Here is a 14,688-nt window from a genome sequence, read left to right as displayed (position 1 = left end):
ATATGCAGTCTACCTGAAATCCAAGGTGAAAAGAGTAAAATAGATCATGGGAGAACTCTACCAGTTGAGTCGTACATGACAAGCCAGGCCTGAATCCAGGTTGAACATTCGAAAAGAAATTGTTTTGAAGGTCACAGCACTGTATATAATGTGTTCTATTGTTTTGCAACATATGCATGTTTGAGAGATAGGCCTGTTATAGTACACTTTTCTAGTTCTTTTTACTCATGTGGTGCTCTCACAGCCATGTCAGTTGGATATTGACCTTGACTATATTGTTCACATACATGCAACAGCTCCATTTTTAAATGCATGAGCATATGTGGTGGAGTGGCATCCATCTGTGGTTTTAAAGATAATAAAAAGTGGCTTGAGGCGTCCATAGGCCTGAGGGACGTAATGGCGTTTCTTACAGAGTGTAGTTCTCGCTCTGCCTCTTGAATTGCTTGCCGCTTTTTTTGCCGTTTTATTCCCCTTAAGGGAACAGCACTTGTGCTTTGGGTTGGCGCTGGAAGTAGCCCGGCTTCACTGCCCTCTGTGTAGCCTGGTCCTCCAAATATTGCCTCAAGCTCGTCCAGAGGCGTCTCTGGCTCCTTTTCATTGGACACAGGGCTGGCCATGTGCAGCTCTGCGCTGCCAACCGACAAATCAGTTGGCGCCAGGTTGCAGAAGCTCCTGGGAGGAATGTACGCAAACTGTTAAATCGTTTTCACATTTATACTACTCGTCGCTTACCGTCTTGTTTCGACGGTGTCCCTGAGGAACTCCATCTGCTGCATGTAGGGCCACGACGATTTAATGCCAGCTGCTGCCCCACTCCTCTTACTGTCAGCTTCATCTTTTATCTTTTTCCTAAAAGTATCTTTGAGATTTTTCCATCGGTTCATCACCTCTTCCATTGTCACTGAAATGGGGAGCAGCACGCAGCGTGATGTTAATTAAAATAAGAAATAAAGAATTATGAGTGCACATAAAAGTGTCAAAACCATGCATGAACATGCAGATACTGCAGCCTGTGCTCGCACCACTAAAATGCTATCATTTGGCGCCACCACATTAGGGTTCAGCCACAGATCTGTTTGTACCGCTGTTCTAAATTTCCTGATAGAATCTCACCGACTGCCCTGCTAAGTGTTCCAACCTTTTCTTTTCTATCAATTATTACATTTTGACTAAATCATTAATATTTAATCCCTCTCTTTATTATTATTCTTAAAATTTTAAAATCAAAACACTCATCCCTTTTCTGTTCATGACGAAAAATTCACCGGTGTTGCGCTCCCACGTGCTTTTCCTTTTTGTTAACTGCGTTCAGGTGAATAGCCACCCGATTCTTGGCCGATCCCCCAGTGTGGGTATGTTAACAACAACAACAACAACAAGTCCACACCTGTGCGAAATCGAAAGGGCCGACTCCCGTTTACAAACGCGCCATAGAGTTGCATATAAAAGCAGGCAGGCAGTGCGTTAAATTACATTTCACGACTGACTAAAAGGCTACACACGAACGCCAGCTTTTTTCTGACGGCCACGTGAAGCAAACAATACTGGTACAACTCGACTGCACAGAGCATCCGAGCGCACTGGGAAAAAGAATTAAATTCTGAGCAGCCTACAGTAACGTGTGCGTGGACAAGTACAATGCACACTTGTATGCTTATTCGTCTCAAATATACATAGAAAATGCGTGCTCGGAGAAGCCTCGACGAAGAAGAGCGCTCGTGTGCGAATCGTTGCAATCGCACAAGTGTGGTCTGCGCGGCGACAAAAACCCGAGTTTTCGAAAAGCTCCGCCGCCTCACTAGAGTGGCGAGAAAAATTTGTTACGACAAAGCACACGCAGCGTCATGCACTTCAAGAAACTGCAGCGTAAAAAAAACAAAAGAACTCGCAATCCAGGAGTTCTTTACAACTCGTGTTTTTGCTTACCGGTGGCGTAGTTCTTGCGCAGGGCGTCTCTGACTTCTTCCCAAAGGGCTTCTTTCCAAGCCCGGTTTCGAAAGTTGTTGTCTTTCATGTCCCACAGAAGTGGCCGCTTTGCAACCTCTGCAATTAGCAGTTCATTGAAAAGTTTGCGTGGCATGTTCTAGGTTGCACGTGTAGGACACAAACACAAACACTGGTGCATGCTTTCTAGCACGAGGCCTCTACTGGTCACGTGACAACGCCGGGCTGTCATTGGTTGAGATGCGGTGCTGCCACGTCGCCGCCGCGAAAATTTCCAACTTGCCCGAACCTCGCCGCTCCAGCCGCTGGGGCTTTCTCCGCCGCTTAAGAGAGGGTGTACTCGCCGCCGCGGCGGAGTTCGCGAGCGGTTCGCTTGCATCTGAAACAGGCTTTACCCTCAAGATAAATGTAAAACGCCGTGTTGTGCGAACTAGCTAGCTGCCTTTTATTTACCATAGGCGATAGACGGCTGTAGCGGCCGCCTTCTGTCACTGAAAAGGCATGCGTATTGCATACAATATTTTTTCCTTTAAGTACACCTCCGGCCTTTACATTGCAGAAAAGGGTATCTGAACTATTGTTTCTTTTTGTCAAAGTCCATTGAGCAAATAAAGCAGCTTTCATATTACCCCTTTACAGTGGAATCCGATGGGCAACTAATCTTGTGGCTGAATGTTTCTTCTCTCGCATTGGTCACATTCCATTTGTCGGCAAAGAGCAATAGTGCCGCTGGACGTTTCCCTGCAGCAACCACAACGCTGTGACATCCTGCCGCCGCTCACAGTCGCAACCGAACCGACGTCTGCTTCCGGCGTTTTGACCAATCAGGTGTGGCCGCTGTGGCAGATTATGACGCTTTTTAAAGTGAAAGCTTTACTGGCCGCGGACTTGCGATTGATTTCACAGTGGCGGTGCTCTGAGGAGGCACATGACGTTGCAACATGCGCCTTGCCGCGGAGCCGAACCGGTCTGTCCGGGCTGGCGGCGGCTGGCGCACTCGGCATGAAATAGAGACGTGCTCCAAGTCTCCGCCAGTGCAGTCAGAGTGCGCCGAAGCCGCTGAACGCGTCGGTGTTCAAGCGCAGTTGGAGTATAGAGGGTCTTGCTTTGGTCGATGTGACGTCACCGTGCAGCGCGCGCGTTATGCTGGAGTATAAACGCGCCTTAACAGAGCCTGCGCTTAACTGCTAACCAACATACTCGGTGGCGACATTTATGGGAGCCACTGAAACCCCTTGCACACTCACTGAATAAAAAAAAAAAACTGTGCCGAGGCTCGGAATCGAACCAGGGCCTTTGGCTTTGAGGTGGAGGCGCTATCACTCCGCCATGACGGCTCAAGCTTTAACCATGAATGAAGGCGCATCTCGTGAATGCACTCTTCTGATGCAGAAGTCTCTGCTACGTATATACAGACGTATATACGTAGCAGAAGTCCTATACAGAAGTTCTATACGTCTTATAGCAAAAGTTCTATACGTAGCAGAAGTCACTGCTACGTATAGTTTCGCTACGTATATCCTGCCCTAACAGCGCTAGGCCATCAGCAATTTTTATTATGACACAAACTCGGAATACCTCCCCAGTACGCAGTGCTGTTAAATTGTCCCTCACTCTTGATCAGATGGCCAATCACATTGCAGAACAGAGCTCCCCACATGTTAACAGCAGGACGTCCTCTTGTGGTGACGTCCATGATGTTCTCTTGGCTGTAACATGGGCAGACAGCTCGAAATACTTTGCTGTTGGCCCCATTTGCTTGAAAATGTATATTCATCTGAAAAAACTGCTGTCTTCCAGTCCTCCACAGTACACTCTTTGACTGTGTTTGTATGAAATGAGTTGACAGTGAAGTGGTACGCCACAGTTTTCACAGAGTGTTTTTGCAGCCTAACATAAACATAAGCAAGCCTGTGGGCGGGTAAACATTCATCAGAAAGGGTCGTATTGGTAAGGGGAATGGTTGGAGCTTCTAGCGCTCTACTGGATGGCGCATCGTAGACAAGTCCCGGCGTAAGCTGAATTTTATCCACCAACATAATGGCATGGCATTCCTCTGGTAACAAGGGCTTCACATTCATACGCACCTTCAATCCAAGGTGCATGATGGGATGGAGCAACCCAGTTTCAAACTTAAAGGTTTCCAAATGACTTTGCAATGTGCGTTTCATAGGATGAGTGTGTGTGTGGAAGTTCCTATAAGGCTTCGTGGCCTAGCGTGCCACAGGAAAGTCTCGTCTTTAAGGCCTTGATTACAGTATTCTTGCTCCATTTTGTTCCTTTCTTGGTAGTTTTATGGGGGCACTTTGGTTGATCTTCATTTAAATATTTCATTACCCCAGCAGCAAGATGACTGTTTGCAGCAATTCTTAGGCAACTGTATCTGTCTGAGCTTGAGCTTATACTGGGCAGCTCGAAGTTGAGCTTGCAGCTGGTTTATCCAGTTTCAGCAAAGCTGCATATGTAACCAGTGCAGGAGTGAATAGGATACCATGAGGTGTGGCAGAGCTTGTAACAAATGTGTGCAACTACAGAAGCAAAGCAGCATTTACTATGCTTCTACTTATGTGCAGCACAAGCTCTAAGTTGTTAGTTGTGGAATAGCAAAAGTTTAGAATACTGCACAAAGCTTAAAACAATTTTCTTTGTGCATTCTACCAGAGAAGCAGTTCGTTTCAGCCTCCACGTTGCTCAGCGACATAGATGTTTGAAATTCAGACAGAGTGAGCACACTAATCCCAGTGCGAAAGGATACTAAGGGCAAATGCACTGATTAAACATGCCTGTTCTTGTGTCTTCTGCCCTGGCACTGCTCTTCCGTCCAGTGTCTGGCTTACCGGTCAGCAGATCTGTTGAAGCGTTAAAAAAGCGGTAGGACTCATGTGACAACTGAACGAGTGTGCACATAAAAGCATAAAACTTGTTTGCCATTGCTACCTTGAGGTAGGCAAAGCTGTGGTAGGCAAAGCTGAGTAGGCAAAGCTAAATTATCATCACTGCACCTGATTATGAAATGCAACCAGAAAAATGTAAAACTGCCTCCCATATTTGGCCACACATGCAGCAGGTGTACCTTTGAAAGCGTATAATTCGCTTGTCCGTGCAGCACTCCCCCTCTGTGCAGTGTTGTACAGGAGAGCATATTCTAACTGAACGTAATGAGATAGAATTGAGAGAGCTGCTTATATGCTCAACCACATATCGGTATTAGATTCTGCAGACGGAAACCGAAAAAAAAAAAATGCATTTACGATCTCTGAACAAACAATGTGGTAATATTTGCCAGCTCTAGCCCAAGGGTGTTGCCTCTTCCTGTCTGGACTAGTTGCCTCATGATCATGTGTCAAATGAAACTTCATTTTTTTTTTTTTAATCCTGCATGCGGCAGAAGGTAAAAGAAGGTAAGGTTCGTTTTAATTATAAACATCCCGTGTGTATCCTCCCTGATTTGCTTGTGATTGGTTTCCTTTTTTTCTGCCTTGGCTAATGAGAGAAGATGCTCAATGTGGCATATGGTTTCGATTTTTTTTTGCCAGTGTTTTGTAAGATTATTGGCTCGAAGCTGACGTAGGGGAGTGGTCCTGTAATAAATATTGTGTGGAATGTTAGAACCAAATACCTTAATTGAACTCGTGCAGAGCCCTGCATTCGAACACTGCACGGTGTGGCAAAAAGTGAATCCCAAATGCTCCTTTCCTTGCGAGTTTTTAAAGCCACCCCAAAAACAGCAGCGTACCATCTGGCCATATATGTTCCATGCATGTGCATCGTGCAAAAATGGGTTCTTTTAATGCATACTGTTAAAGCAGTGTTTGGAACATTTGACATAATATGCACATTACCTAGGATAGCTTGTACGTACAACAAAATCACTGCAAGTTCACTAGTGTGTGTGTGCTATTGCGTGTATGCTATGCTAAGCAGAAAGGAACTCTGTTTGGTGAAAACTACCTAAGATCTCTTCGATTTTTCTGCACTGGCTGCACACACTAGTTCCGCGGCGGTGCCGTGAGCGTGCAGCATCAGTTCAAGCGCAGGTTGGCACTGGCTGCTTCCAAAACGAATAGTCAAAAGCAGGCTTAGTATAGTGCTAGCCTTGGCGTTGCCACCAAATTACAGCCAGCTGCATGCTGTCGACATAAACGGCCGGCAAAATCTTGAACCACATGAAGAATTTTCAAGCGGCAAATCGCATAATTGTTGCCATGAACCAGCCCCGGAAAATAGTCGTTTTACATGCAGAAAAAAAAGCCGTTGCATGTATATGCAGAGATTATTTACGAATATGCGTTGAAATGCTGCTCATGAGGCTCGACTTTACTGCTTAGTTTTACAATTCTAATGCTACGAAGTTACCCACCTTCTCCTTTAAGAATGAACAGTCCTCATTGCATTTAAACTATGGTCAAATTCTCCGACCTACAAATGGGGACCGCCATATTGATGCATTACAGCTGCATTTCTGATTCCGAGAGTGCAGGCGAGCCAAGAACTCGTGCTGCACTAGGCTGGTACTTTTGCAAAATGAAGGCAAAAGTGCTGCACTCCTTTAACTGGTGCAGCAAGTACAGCCAAATCGAAGATTCCTCTTTATTATATTTTTCCACCCTTGACAACAGTTTCAACTTATAAGTAAAGCGTTATATCTTTGTCATCCTTTATACAAAACATTTAGTGCATCTTCATCAGCAAAGTGAAATGACATTAAATCTCAGTATGTAGCACAAGCTACGGAAATATTGGTGTTACTCAACTTAAGGCATTAGGGGCCTAATGTAATTTGTTGTACCCATGTGGGAGGGGTTTAATATCCTACTGCCGCAGTGTAACGCCAGTGGCACAGTTTGCAATTAGACTAGTTTCTGACGACGCATAAAATCTTAGCCCCCTCTGTGCTCTTCGTCTCGAACCACACCATCTTTCTGAAAGTAGCAGCACGAAAATTTATCACTGGAACTGTGACTGGTACGGCAAGAAACAAGTGTACACACATAGCCGATGGGAACGTAGCAGGACAAAAAGAAGCATCCAAGCGCTTAATATTGACGCTGGTAAAAGGTGAGCAGCTGCACGCAACGAAGTCACGAGATGACAACCTACACAGGCTAGCCCAAGGCCGGCAGCCAGCAGCAAGACCAATTTACCTTGGTTAAGTTGGACGGCACAAGAGCCGCTGCCCACTGCTGTTTGAAAACATGAAAATAAATATTTTTTATAAAATAGTTGTTGTACTTTCCAGCCAAATGTACACAAAACATTTTTAAGGCCAATAACTAGAATTGTGTTTTAAACTTATAAATCACAAATATGTAACTAGTAGTTATTCTCTCACTATTTGTGTTTGGCAGCAAGTTAGGTGGGCGGATGAAGGTAAGCAGTTTGCAGGTATAGGTGCAGCTGGCACAGGACAGGGCTAATTGTAAAGATATGGCAGAAGCCTTTGTCCTGCTATGGATGTAGTTGGGTTGCCGCTGATTATGATAATGTGTTTGTCCACTAAGCTCATTTTGGCGCTTCAGTTCCATGGCTCTGATGTAGCTGGTGCTTGGTTCTAAACCACGTTCGAGCTCCGCCTTTGTGACCTATGTAAACGGACCTTGGCTGTGCAACGAGCGTGCAAGACCGGTTCCAGCAGCTAAGAATACCAGCACTGCATGGGCACAGTCCAAACAGATGAGCAAATGCAATAAAGTGGCAGTTTTGTCGTCCACACTGTGCCACTGTGTGCCGGCACGTACGTCCTCTTTGTCTAATGCCTTCGTCGTCGTCTTGCGATTTTTCTCGTGTGCAGTGCTCTGGCTTTTGCGTTGGTCCGTGATACGTTATCGTGACAGCCACCTGCTTGCAAGTGGCTGTGGAGCTGCTGGAGCCCGGCGGCGACCAGGTGTGTATTTGAGTCTCATGTGGTCCAGTTAGAAACACCCCCACAGCACTCATTGAACTTGTGCTGCACTTGTCCCTCATCCGGCTTCATTTTGCACGACTCCAGGTTTAACAAAACATTATGTGATACTGCTGTGCATTGGGCACTAGCCGACAGGGGATTTTATGTGAGTGTTTAGCCCCTTCACCATTTTGTTATGCCAAGAAATTTCTTATCAAAAGTGCTACATTTTGTATTCTGGATTTCAGGTATTATTGTAATAAAAAGCAAGTAGTCCATGTTGAAAAAAGTGAATGAAGCAGACACGAAGTCAAATTAGCATCAAAGTTTAATATTTTTTAATAATATAAAGGTAAAAATCACAGAAGGAACACTGGTAGCAATTTCTCATGTCACTGAGGTGTGGTGACAAACTGTTGGTTATTTCACTGAAGAAGCTTCAGTGCAGTGTGGTAGATCTTTAAGCAAAGAAATCACACAGAGAGGTTTGTGTGCCAAAACCATGTTTCTTTCCTCAGTTCCTGGCCCTTTTCTCCTCTTCCTTTAGGAAATGAAGCATTTTCTGGTTGATGTTGCTTTATTTTGGCTTGGAGGGATGTAAGGATGGAAAGTGCCACTCCTTGAGGTGCATGGGATGCATATCAGATAGCCGACCACACTTTATCTTTGGCGACTTTATTTTTGGATATCTGTCGAGGATTGCTTTGATAAGGGCGAGGCAGTTATTGAGACGGCTCATCTTCCCGTCATCTTTTTGATGCAAAAGAAGAGTTAAATGTAGCTTCATCAGGGGAGTGGCGAAAAATCTCTTAATATATTTTCTGCCATTTTTTGGAGACCGGGTAGTTGGCCAGCATCTGATCTGATTTTGTTGACCTGCCCATTGTGTGATTGTAGCCCTGCATGAAGCTTGGCTTTGTGACGTCTCGTCCTTTTCAGTTTTGAATGTCTCCATGCTTGCACTGTGCTCTGAGCTGATCACTGACACTACTTTTTTATCTCACTATTTGGAGGGTGACGCACTTACTGCGCTGGTAGGCTCACACATCTCTCTTTTCTTCAGCTTCGCTGTTCGGAATTCGAAAGGCAGGGCTTTTCTATTTCCTCTCACATTTCCATAGACATCTGTGCGGTTCTGAAGGAGATAAAGAGCTCTGGTGAAGTATAGAAGTTATTTGTGATCAGACAGCACCCCATAACCCAGCAAGGTCTCTATGGGCTTCGCCACAACTTCGGTTCTCTTTGGTGACCCAGGGTCGGGTTTTTGGAGGCATGTCGAGGTTGGTATCTTTTCCAGTGTAGATAATGGCATCCCACACTTTTCCTGACGATGCTTCACAAGGCGGGAAAAATTTTGAGCCAAATCTTGCTCGTTTGGGCATAATGTATTGCACCCATCCCAGCCTGCCTTTGTGGATCATGAGGCTTTTATCTATAGATATGTCATTTTTTGGCACGTAGGCCGAGAGGTAGTTCAACAGCCGAACCAAAAGTGGCCATATCTTGTGCACTTTTGGCTGTGAGTGACCGCTAAGGTCGGTGACACTGGCATTATTCACAGAGTGGTGCGAGCGGAGCATCCTTATTAGAAGCTGGAACCTGTTGCCGCTCTTCACCCCTCTGAATGTAGGCATGAACAAAAGCTTGCTCATGGAGTGGGGGGGTTATTGCCACGCCGCTGAGCCTCCTTTGAGGTCTCGGCCGCTAACTCCGAGCTCCTGGTGTTGTACACCACGCGCGATTGTTCTTAGGGCGGCACAGCGGAAATGCAAATAAGAACACAACACGGAACAGGATGCTTTCTCCGGGGCCAAACGTTTATTGGGTTCTCCCAGAATCACTTGCTGCTGGACACTGAACCTGTGAATCTTGCTCTCTGGCTTGGTTGTGCGGCTGACAGGGCAAGATGGCGGCAACAAAGAGGGAAGATGGCAGGTATTTACATGACGTCCTCTTGCTGTCGTGGCCTGCTGTCGTCTCCCTTGGCCACGGCCGGTATCCGCTGATCTCGGCGCACTTGCCCGTTGTCACTTTCGGCCAATCAGCGACCACTCTGGCGGCGCCTGGTGGTGCGCGCTTGCGACCTATTTGAGGAAGGAGGCGGCACAGCGCTCTCCAGCTGACCGTCTGGCTGCTCGCCTATGGGGAAGGAGGAAAGCGTCCGCTTTCCTGCGTCTCCACAGCGCTCCTTGCTGGCCAGGGAAGGATAAGGCATTCCGAAATTCCCACAGGAGCAATGCCAGCCCAGTCTTGGCTTGTGCTCAATTCCTTGCAAACAGGAGAGCAACAAACACGCACATCTCTCCTTTGTCACTGGCACCTATTTTTCGAGACGAGAGTGTTCACTGGGTTGGGGGTGGGGGGCAGCTTTTCAGCTTCTTGGCATCGTTGCTGTTAGTTTTGTTGACCACCATAGAAATGAGCTCATCATTGAGAAAATGCTGCATATATTCACGCAAGGGTGGGATTACAGCGAACGTCTCACCGGGCACTGCCAAAAACGGGAAACCGAGGAGATTTCTTTTGAATGATATGATGTTAGTCTTCATCACTTGAGACCTGTTTTTTTCCTCTTCTTAAGAACTGCTCATCTCAATGTAATCGCTGTTGTCTTCACTTCCCGAAACAATGCACATTTTGGTGCCTGAATCATCATCTTCGAAAGACCACGATCACGGAGAAAAGCTTTTCTGTGACAGTGCTGCAGCAATATGGGCATCGCCTTGAACGAATGCCATTTTTATACCATAGTGGTAGAAGAAAAGGAAATTACCAGGTCATTGCTGCCATCTGCTGGGCGAAACACCATGTAAGCCACAGACGAGTGCTGCTCTTTCGAAATGCTGGAGAGAAGAAACTATTCTGTGAGGACGAGTAACACTTGTTCAAAACTGTTTGGGGAAGGCGTTGCGAAACTAGCTGCACTCGTTCAAAATGTCCGAAACGGTCGATGAGTGTATCAAAAAATTGCGCCGGCTGTTGCTATGCGTGGCAGAAGCAGGGTGTGTTTGATTTTGCTCGTGATACCTCTGCAGCAGAGGGTACTTTCACTTGTTCTTTTGAGCTTATAAAAAATGCTGTTCAGCAGACATACCTTTGCCACATGTATACTGATAGCTATGGCACTGCGCCGCTAACTGCACCGATCCCGATTGGATAGGGCCGTTCTAGATTGCGATGCGTTTACCAACTCATTAGAGAAGGTACAGTTGTCTTTTTTCTGTGGAAGTAATGTTAATTATCTTAGCAATTGAGGCGCCATCGTATTCAGCTGTGTACATGCACCAAGTAAAAAAGTGAATGTCTTGTACAGAAGGAACAATTTATTCACACTCGACCTTTTATTTATTTATTTATTTTATTTATTTCAATTGCTCTCTTGTTCCGGCGGGCGTTATAGAGGGGAGTGGGGCTTGACAAACAAAAATAAAGGGAGGGGAATCAGGGGTACATAACTAATAGTTATGAAGCCAAATGAGGTTTGAAAGTACAGAGATTATACAATAAAATTATAACAATAGCAAGCAGAACAAAACATACACGCATAAGTAGCAAATTATTTGATATCGGAAACACTGGGCAGGGCGGAATCAGCAACCTAAAAAGCAAAGACTCGCGAGATATATACATACATAACCCGCGACGAGAAAAATTCCGCGACGAGAAAAGCGCATTACTTTACATTTAGTCATGTTGTGTGTCATATTCCATACAGAGCACCAGTCTGGGACAGCATCAAGATCAACTTGAAGCACACCGACATCGTTAGTAGTTTTTATTGAGCGAAATATGACACAATCATCGGCAAAAAGTCTGACTGATGATATCAGGTTATTAGACAAGTCGTTGATGTAGATGAGAAATAAAAGAGGACCAAGCACGGATCCTTGTGGGACGCCTGAAGTTACATAAACTGATGAGGACAGGTAGCCATTAGTGCAAATGAATTGGGTGCGATTAGTTAAAAAGTATTCAATTTATTTTAGTGCATTTTGTCAATATTAAGCTTACTCAGTTTGTAAAGAAGGAGACTGTGAGACACTTTATCGAAAGCACGACGAAAATCTAAATATATGCAATCAATTTTAAACCCACCGTCAAGTGAAGAATGGATATCATTTGCGAATGGCACTGTGTTTCACATGAAAATTGTTTTCTGAAACCATGTTGAAAAGGTAAAAAAAATGACGTAGATTCTAAAAGAGATACATGTTAAACATATTGGTCAGTAGTTGTTTGCGACATGCTTGTTGCCTGATTTATGGAGCAGAACCACACTGCCTATATCTTCCAGTCAGGCAATATCCCAAGCTGTAGTGATTGCTCGAATATCTTAGATAACATGATTGCAGGATAAGTTTTTGTTTTTTTTATCACCTTGGTATTGATATTATCGGGGCCACAAGAAGAGGACAGTTTTAATCGGTCAATTATAGTCAATAATCCATCTTAGTCAAATCTAATGGGATCCATGGGAAATTTAGACGCACTTTTGTAAATAGGAAGAGGGGAACCATGGTCACGTGAAAATGCTTCAGCAAAGGTCTGATTCAGAATGCTAGCGCAGTTACTGATAGGGATTGGATTAGACTCAGAATCTACCAGTGATATTGCCGACTGGTCTTTGTTTATAGTGCTCCAGAATTCTATCGGATTATTTGTCAAAAACGATGGCAATGTGAAATTGAAAAAAACGTTGTTTCACTTCTTTTAGGGCATTTTTATAAGTTCTGACGGTTTCTTTTAGCGTTGAGCAAAGCTTCTGCATTTGAGAATGCTTTGTTTTCGAAAACAGCCTCATCTTTTTGTTCGTGAGGCGTTTGTGTCACGTTGTACCATGGCGCGTGTCGGTTCGTCACAATGGTTTTACGAAGAATGTACAGATCAATTAGCTCAAAAAGTTTGCTTTTGAACAGTACCCAATTCTCGTTTACCGATCACTCTTGAAATCTATGAATAAAATGGCCGAGAAAAACTTCCAGGGCCTGATTGATTGCAGAGAAATTAGCCCTGGGACAATTGTAGATAATTTTCTTTTTGTTACGCGATACAGATACTGGTAAGTTCAGTGTAATGTGCACCAGTAAATGGTCACTTATTCTAGGCATATAACTAGCATTCGAATGAAAATCAGGAATGGTGGTTAACAAGAGATCCAATAAGTTGGAAGTAGAAGATGCAATTTTTGTTGGTTCAATAATGAAAATTCGAACAAAGCAATGCAAAATTTGACTCTGATGGCTCGTTATTAGCGATACCTGGACACGACCAGTCAATATCCGGAAAATTGAAATCAGCAAACAAAAAAACTGGAATATTAAGAAGACTAGTATAAATTGTATTTAAAATGTCATGAAGGTCACGACAGAATCCAGTGGCGCAGATGGTGCACAATAGCAGGCGCAGAATCAAAGTTTTGGATGACTAATTGTTACCTGCACGCGAATAAATTCGAATGAAGTGGCAAGTTTAACATGGAAGGATTCTATACGTTTAGACACTGCTATTAACTTGCCGCCACCACAGCCTGAAGAGCGATCACATCGAAATACACTGTAGTTTTCTTGCGAAGAAAAAGTTTGTTGTCGCGTACAGAACTATGCAGCCAAGTTTCAGTTAACACAATTATCACTGCGTATATTAGTAAACAAGACCGAGATATTTTGGGGCGTTTGTGTACATCTACGCGTAAGGCCTGTTAGCTATGGAAAGGAACTTGATTGTGCCTCGCTCGTAGTATCACGTGTGCTTTTAATCTCCTGGACACTATCAGTGGTCGGGCAGTACAGGAAACACTTAATTTTTAGAACCAGTTTATTATACCATAGACTAAACTTTTCGTTGGGTGCCATTTCCTTGGTGAATTGGATTAGCTTTTTGTGCGCATGCCTGGTAGCTGGGCAGAAGTCCTCAGACACCCTGGTGTCCGATTCCTTCAATTTTTCCCTGGTGCTGAATACTTTTTCTTTCACTTTATAACTGGAAAACTATAATAGGCCTTGGTTTTTCGGAAACTACTGCACCAATTCTGTGGGCCCGAACAAAATCGTTGCTTTGTACATTAATTGATATTTCATTTAATATTGTATTCTTTACTTTCTCTTTCGACTCAGCCCATGTCTCACTTGTTTCATCTAAACTATTGTAAAACACTAGATTATCCCTGAGGGACCTATCTTCAAGATCGTTCAAACGTGCCTTCAAAAGTGTTTTGCTGCACTGGCTGGGCATTTGCACATACAGTTGCTCTTGAGGCCTTATTTTTCCCCCATGAATATACAGGAGTCATTTAACCGTAAAATTCCGAGCAAGCGCACCCACCCCCGCAAGTCAAAATTACTGGCAAAGTTGGGCTGGGGGGGGAGTATCAAACTCAATGTGGCGGAGGCAGCATTTCCCCGCCAGAAAAAAAAAAAGCACAGTGCACATGGATTTAAAACATCCTGCCGTTTTTTCCTGCTCGAAGAACTTAAAGAACGTATCGTTCAGGCATTCACTAAACACCGTCGTGCCATTACTCAACTTTCTTCGAAGTTTTGGTTTTCCGTAATTTTGCTGCAGCTGCTTTTTTAAATTCTTGCCCATTCCCGTATCCGTTTCCGGTCTAGCCTGAAGTCTCGAGACATTTGGTGCACGTTCCTTTCGTTTTCCCGATGCCATTTTATGACCACAAATTTCTTCGCCACTGTGTACGAATGCATTGCTGACTTGCTGTCAAAACAAGACGACAAATGGCGCGTGACAAACGGGCATGCAAATGGCCTGAAAAGCAGGATTGGATTGGACTGGAGGGGTAGACCAAACAATGTTGCCTCGCAGCAGTGCGTGATAAAGGCGCGGATCTTTGGGGGGGGGGG

At 44.6% G+C, this 14,688-nt stretch overlaps 1 long non-coding RNA gene across 2 annotated transcripts in view; it reads left to right on the top strand.

Annotated features, from left to right (window-relative positions):
- The window catches only part of LOC144121797 (uncharacterized), a 47,742-nt gene that overhangs the window by 7,940 nt on the left and 25,114 nt on the right, over positions 1 to 14,688 (top strand). For both annotated transcript variants that reach the window (XR_013312699.1, XR_013312700.1), the window contains exon 2: positions 7,739 to 7,831. This is a non-coding gene — a long non-coding RNA (uncharacterized LOC144121797). The remainder of the gene's footprint in view (positions 1 to 7,738; positions 7,832 to 14,688) is intronic.

The sequence above is a fragment of the Amblyomma americanum genome, chromosome 2 (genome assembly GCF_052857255.1).
Source record: "Amblyomma americanum isolate KBUSLIRL-KWMA chromosome 2, ASM5285725v1, whole genome shotgun sequence".
NCBI classification, from domain to species: domain Eukaryota; kingdom Metazoa; phylum Arthropoda; class Arachnida; order Ixodida; family Ixodidae; genus Amblyomma; species Amblyomma americanum.
This window is presented reverse-complemented; position numbering and strand designations above follow the sequence as displayed.